Raw genomic sequence first — 6,710 nt, 5'->3', positions numbered from 1 at the left:
GTCGCGTGCTCTCGTGTAAAGAATGAATGCGTGAATGTAGGATTGACATGAAATTCTTAAAGATAAACTAAAATGACCGAAAAATGACTTAAATAAATAAAAAATAAATGGCTTAGAATGACTTTAATGAACTTAAGGATGAATTGAATTACCTTAAGAATGACTTGAATGCTTAAAAAATAACTGGAATCCTTCAAAAACAACTTGAATGACCTCGAGAATGACTTGAATGGCTTTGAGACTTACAACTTTGGTTGTAAACTGGGGGATCATTTTACATTAAATTAATACAGAAAAGTGACCCCCCACTTTATATCACAAAGTTACAAACATAAGTACAGCATGTAGTTAGAACAGATACTACACTTTGATCTTGGCCAAAAGGCCGAGAAAAGGGTATTTATATGCTCCCCCACCAAGCAAATTAGGCATAAGGCCGATTTTTAATGTGAGGAAATGGGGACCAACTCCCCGGGGAGTAGGGGAGCTGGATAGTGACAATTGGTATGAAGGGTTGCCCCTACATTGACCAAGGTCTTATATGTGGAGTTTCCCCCCACATATAGTCTTTGCTTGCAGTATCTGCCGGAACAGGTAATATACTTTGAGATATTAAATCTTTTATTCAGGTAAAAAAAAGAGCATGAACAAAAAACTTAGGCACAAGGCCATCTCAAAAGGGGGGCAGATGGGGGTCGTTGATCATCCTTATCACTCTAGAACCAAACAAAAGTTTCTCTAAGCTAGAATCTTCTTTCGCCATAATACCGCATTCGCCCTTTCGTACTTGGGGACGTCCTACTTGGCACCCAATTGTTTAAAACATTTTTTATTTCCATGTAAAAACAAAAAGGATAACAATGATGATACGATAATTCATTTATGTCGAGGGCGGGGGGAAAAAAAGTGGTTAGTAGGACCCTCCTAACCTCGTCTACAGGGTGGTCAAAAAAGTCAGGTAACATGTTAAAGGTAGAAAAAACAATATGATCCATTATAATCTCTATTCGTTTAATATTATTTGTTTAAATATTTGAGTGTAATATATAAACTTACCCCTCCTGATTTCTGGCTTTGGGGCTATGTAAAGGATAGCGTTTATGGCAAGAAGCCTGATACAATAGCGTCTTTAAAGTTATTTATTGAAGAGGAGATTGCGCGGATATCAGCTGACATGATTACACGTGTTACACAATCAGTGGTTAATCGCTTCCAGCGATTGATAGAGAGAAATGGACGACAATTAACAAAATAAACATATTTCATGTTTGTTTCATTTTATATTTCAATGTATGGTACTTAAATATACGTGTATTGCTAATATCGTTTTTCTTTAAAATGTTACCTGACTTTTGGACCACCCTGTAGTTGCTAGACCGTCTGTTTTTGATCTTGGCCTTTTGGCCAAGAAAAGCTTAAAAAGCTAAGAACAGCATCTATTAACAACAGACCTTTGATCTTAACCAAAAAGGCCAAGCACAAAAGTGTTACAGACAGGCCGACCGACGGACAGACTTATAGAGTCGCTTGCACGCGACTAGAAATGATAGTAAATGATATAATAATATGATAAATAATGATAATAGTTATACTACTACTACTACTACTACTAATAATAATAATAATAATAATAATAATAATAATAATAATAATAAAAACTGCAAAAAAAGAATTAGAGAGATTGGAATCAGGGGGATGTGTGAGAAGATACAATGGATAAAAGTAAAGAAAACGGCTTAAATATTAAGGAAAGCCCTTGAATGCGGAAACTAATACACATGATCCACAGGCGCTAAATATAGAAACTGTTACAGAGATAAAACACCACATGGAATCAGGAAAACTGAAACTGTAGAATTGTATATTAATTTATTTATTGTGGACTATTATTTTCATCTTTCTTAGTTGTTGTTTCATGACGTTTCGGGCAACTATTCCTCTGGCCATTGTCAGGTGGTAATCGCAACAAGATAGGAACTCCGAATTTCCTAACTGTATCCTCAGCAATTACTGCCGTCCATAGTTTCACCATGTTTTGGCCAAGTAAGCCTCTGGCCGGCTTTGGGTAGGATTGAAACCGCTATTTTCAGACAATGCTCACCTGGAACCATAGAGATTCAATGTCTCTATCCGCTGTGCCATGAGCATCGGTACGGTTCTGTATAGTTGGCTGAAACATTGTGAAAAAACAACTAAGAAAAGACCTTGGGGAGGCTTAATGCTATCCAAATTCCAGTGAAGACCAATGCTCACTACCAATGAGAAATCAATGATAAACAGCTATTGTGATAATGCAAACTGATTTATAAACGTAATTCAGAGAAGTGGTGAGTACTGGAAATCTAGGAAGAATTGTTGTCATTCAGATTCCAGGGAATACCACATGTTGTTTTCAAAGAGAATTCTGTGATGAGAGCCGTTTTAATGGTACCACCAAGTTTTTGAGTTATAAATAATATGAGGCTTTAATTTTAGAACGACTTTCGTATGACAAAACGCCCTCTGGACGCCCATGTACAGCCATTGTTCATCGCTGGCAAAATTGCATTGAGAATGGTGGTGACTATGTAGAAAAATAAATTCTTAAGCACAACAGGTCACTCGTTTTAATGGTACCACTGCCGTCTTGGTAACTCTTCAATTTATTGAGTTAAAAAAATAGGAAGTTTTACTTTTGGAGCTATCCGGTTGTAAAATACGCTTAAATATGATATTTTAATTAATGCAGATTTCCTATTTAGTATTATATTGTATTGGACCCAATAGATAGTAATGATTTAAAAAGTTTTAAAAAAAAATGACTCATGCGCCACAACCGAGAATCAAAACCAGAACGTTAAATTTACGATTTTTTTTTTTTTTTTGACGTTAGTGCCTGAACTATGAAGACATATTTGTTGCAAGGCTAAAAATTAAAGCATGAGCCAATAGCTATTACGTTACGCATGCATAATCGTAATGGCGTCGTTCGACCTTCACTAGGCAAATTTCATTTCTTTAATTTTCACACTTTTCGCATGGGTTCGAATACCCTATATATTAAGTTACATGTCTTTAGACCAAAAACTGAGAGAGAAGTTTGGCAGGCAATTTTTTTAAACAAATATATATACGCATACATAAATACATATAGAAAAAGTTTTAACCTTTTTACACAAATATTACGCAAGTATAAATCATGTAGAATATCTGCATGAATATAATTACACATAATAGTTAACCAAAGATGATCATCACATAACAAAACCTAGAAAACTAATAGGGAAATTATGAAAATAGCTAGATCTTTTGCAAATGAATGCAATTCCACGATCCATGTATAACAAAGTTGTATTTTCTTTTTAAATAAATAGAAAAAAAGGTTTTTAATATGAATATGAAAACACAAAAAAAAAAAAAAATTTATAGGAGTGTATATATATATATATATATATATATATATATATATATATATATATATATACATTGTTTTTTTGTCTTCATAAGTTTTGGTTTCGGTTTCGATTCAAGCTGATGCATCCAACACATATGGATATATTTTTTATTTTTTAAATCACAACTTTATAATATATATGAATTGATAGAAAATTGACACTATAATAATCTATACAAAATTTCCGTAAATTAAAATATCATATTTAAGTGTATTATATGACCGGACTACGCTGGGCGTCCCTGTTAGTTTTTATTAATTTGCCAATGGAATAAAACATCGTCACCTCAGGAGAGGTGTTGTTGATGATTGCTCAACTCTGGATAGTTGTTGTTGGTGATTGCTTAACTCTGGATAGTTGTTGTTGGTGATTGCTCAACTTAGGATAGGTGTTGTTGATGATTGCTCAACTCTGGAGTGGTGTTGTTGGTGATTTCTTAACACTAGATAGCTGTTGTTGGTGATTGCTCAACTCTTGAGAGGTGTTGCTGATGATTTCTCAACTCAGGAGAGTTGTTGTTGATGATTGCTCAACTCAGGATAGGTGTTGATGATTGCTCAACTCAGGATAGGTGTTGATGATTGCTCAACTCAGGAGAGGTATTGGTAGTGATTGCTCAACTCATGAGAGGCGTTGTTGGTGATTGCTCAACTCAAGAGAGGTGTTGGTAGTGATTGCTCAACTCAGGAGAGGCGTTGTTAGTGATTGTTCAACTCTGGATAGGTGTTGTTGGTGATTGCTCAACTCAGAATAGGTGTTGATGATTGCTCAACTCAGGACAGGTGTTGATGATTGCTCAATTCAGGAGAGGTCTTGGTAGTGATTGCTCAACTTAGGAGAGGCGTTGTTGGTAATTGCTCAACTCAGAATAGGTGTTGTTAGTGATTGCTCAACTCTGGAGAGGTGTTGTTGATGATTGCTCAACTCAGGATAGGTGTTGATGATTGCTCAACTCAGGATAGGTGTTGATGATTGCTCAACTCAGGAGAGGTCTTGGTAGTGATTGCTCAACTCTGGAGAGGTGTTGTTGGTGATTGCTCAACTCTGGCCATAATTACACGTGCAGGCAGCCTTACAAGAGGTATCAATTGCCTCCCAAGTTTAGGCTTTCTTGCATAGTTCAGCATATTTATGTCTATTCATCCTTAACCGTTTATGTTTTTTCCTCCCTTCATCCTTCTATTTTTCTGTCCATCCAGCCATCTTTTCTCATTCCAAATTTTAATCTACACAGCGTTCAAATTTATTATACATAAAATTATTTTGTTTGTCTTTTGGAAATAATTTTCATTTGCATACACCTTGGAAAATTGAGATGTTAGAATGTCATCTAACGAGTTGAATTTTAATATGTCATCCATGATTGCATTTGGAGTTCTTGGAATGCATTTCAATTATCTCTGATTCAAATTCATGAATATATATTTTTATGCTATAAAATATAGTTTTTATATATATTACAGTAGTATTAGGACGATTAATTGAAATCCAATCGAGAAAAAGAACTTTTGAGGATATCAGAATCGGAAAATTATGAACATTATTTCCGATTCCCAAAACTATCCTTTTAAATTTTTTTTTTTTTTTTTGTAAGAACAAAAATTGAAACAAACACAATGTATTCATCACAAGTTTTTAATCTGTGACATAAGATTAAGAGTCACAAGATCATAGATTACAAATACGATCCCGTGATTTAGCATTCACTCTTTGAGTTTAATTTAATTATTTTATTGGTAGTAAATATTCTAAAGTTTTGCCTGTTTCCTGATTAAACATTGTTTAAATTTGTTTTTGCACCTGAAAGTCTATATGTCACTTCTCAGAGAGTTGACAGTAAACATTAAAATGCGTGAGTAAAAAATTATTTTATTTATATGTCATTCTTTTGAAAGAAGTAATATTTTGAATTATATGGATTATTCGGACTACTGTTCTCATCTTATTATGACAATGCTTTCGCTGATGTAAATTTTGACCATTTTTAGGTGTATCTTGTCGAATTCGGAAAATTTTTTGTCAAACTCTAAGCTTTGTACGGAATTTCGAATGTAAGCCTTTATTTAATCACTATTTGGGGTAGCATGCTACGTTCTGTCAGCCATTAGGTTTGACGAATATGGGAAAACGACTTTATTATATACTAGCAGTTCAGCCCGGCTTTGCTCGGGCCCTATGTACTGTTCATAACTTTATGTGCATATGTATATATATATATAAAAATTTGACTTATATCCAGGTAACCTACATCTAAAATTTCAAGTGTTTAGATCCAAAATTGGCGGGTAAGTTTGGTAGAGTCTACAAAGCTCAACTCTTTCAACTCTGACCTCTTGGCAGCCAAATCTTAGCCCCCAAAAATGATTAAAAAGCTTGCTGCATGTCTGAATACCCATTATGTAAAATTTCAAATGTTTAAACCCAAAATTGGCTGAATAGTTTGCTAGAGACCGCAAAGGTAAAATCTTTTGAACTTTCACCCCTTAGCAGCCAAATATTCGACAAAAAAAAAACGATTTAAAAGCTTGCCCTGTGTCTGGATATACTTTATGTAAAATTTCAAATGTTTAGACCAAAAATTTGCTGCATAATTTGGTAGAGACCGCAGATATTATATTTTTCAAAGTTTGACCCCAATTTTGACCCTTAGCATTTTTTGTTTTGGGCTCAAATCAAATTAAAAAGTTTGATCTATTTGCAAATAAACTCCACCTAAAATTGTTTAGACCCAAAATTGACGGAGGAGTTTGGTAGAGTTTTCAAAGGTCAAATCATTGAACTTTGACTCTTTGATAGCGAAATTAAAAAGATTTTCCCAAATCTCAATACCCCTTATGTCAAATCTTGACTCTGTAGAGTGAAAATTGATAGAGTAGTTTGGTAGGGAAATACACAGACAAATTCACTTTATATATATATATATATATATATATATATATATATATATATATATGCGTTTTATTTTTATTATCGTATTTTTCTGTTAAGTTACATTATTTTTTCGGCTACACGACCGTTTTTTGGCCGTCATGTAGCTTCCTCAGACTTTTACAGAAATATATATATATATATATGAAATGTGCAGAGTTTCACCTGAATGCTACCAAGACTGAGTGTATGCCAATTAACATTCGCAACAATCACGAAATTACAACCCTCACAAATAACATCCTCAAATGTGTTGAAGAGTACCAGTATCTAGGATCACACATCAGGAACTCTGTGAAAGACCAGCTTAAAAAGGGAATGGCATGGACTGCTTATAACAAAATGGAT

At 34.1% G+C, this 6,710-nt stretch overlaps 1 pseudogene; it reads right to left on the bottom strand.

The window, feature by feature from the left end:
- Positions 1 to 234: 234 nt before the first annotated feature.
- LOC145254985 (U2 spliceosomal RNA) lies at positions 235 to 398 on the bottom strand (annotated as a pseudogene).
- Positions 399 to 6,710: the final 6,312 nt, after the last annotated feature.

This window comes from Euprymna scolopes, chromosome 30 (assembly GCF_053919585.1).
Source record: "Euprymna scolopes isolate OS-2025 chromosome 30, ASM5391958v1, whole genome shotgun sequence".
In the NCBI taxonomy this organism is placed as follows: Eukaryota; Metazoa; Mollusca; class Cephalopoda; order Sepiida; family Sepiolidae; genus Euprymna; species Euprymna scolopes.
The sequence above is the reverse complement of the archived record's forward strand: the minus strand, read 5'-3'. Positions and strand labels throughout refer to the sequence as shown.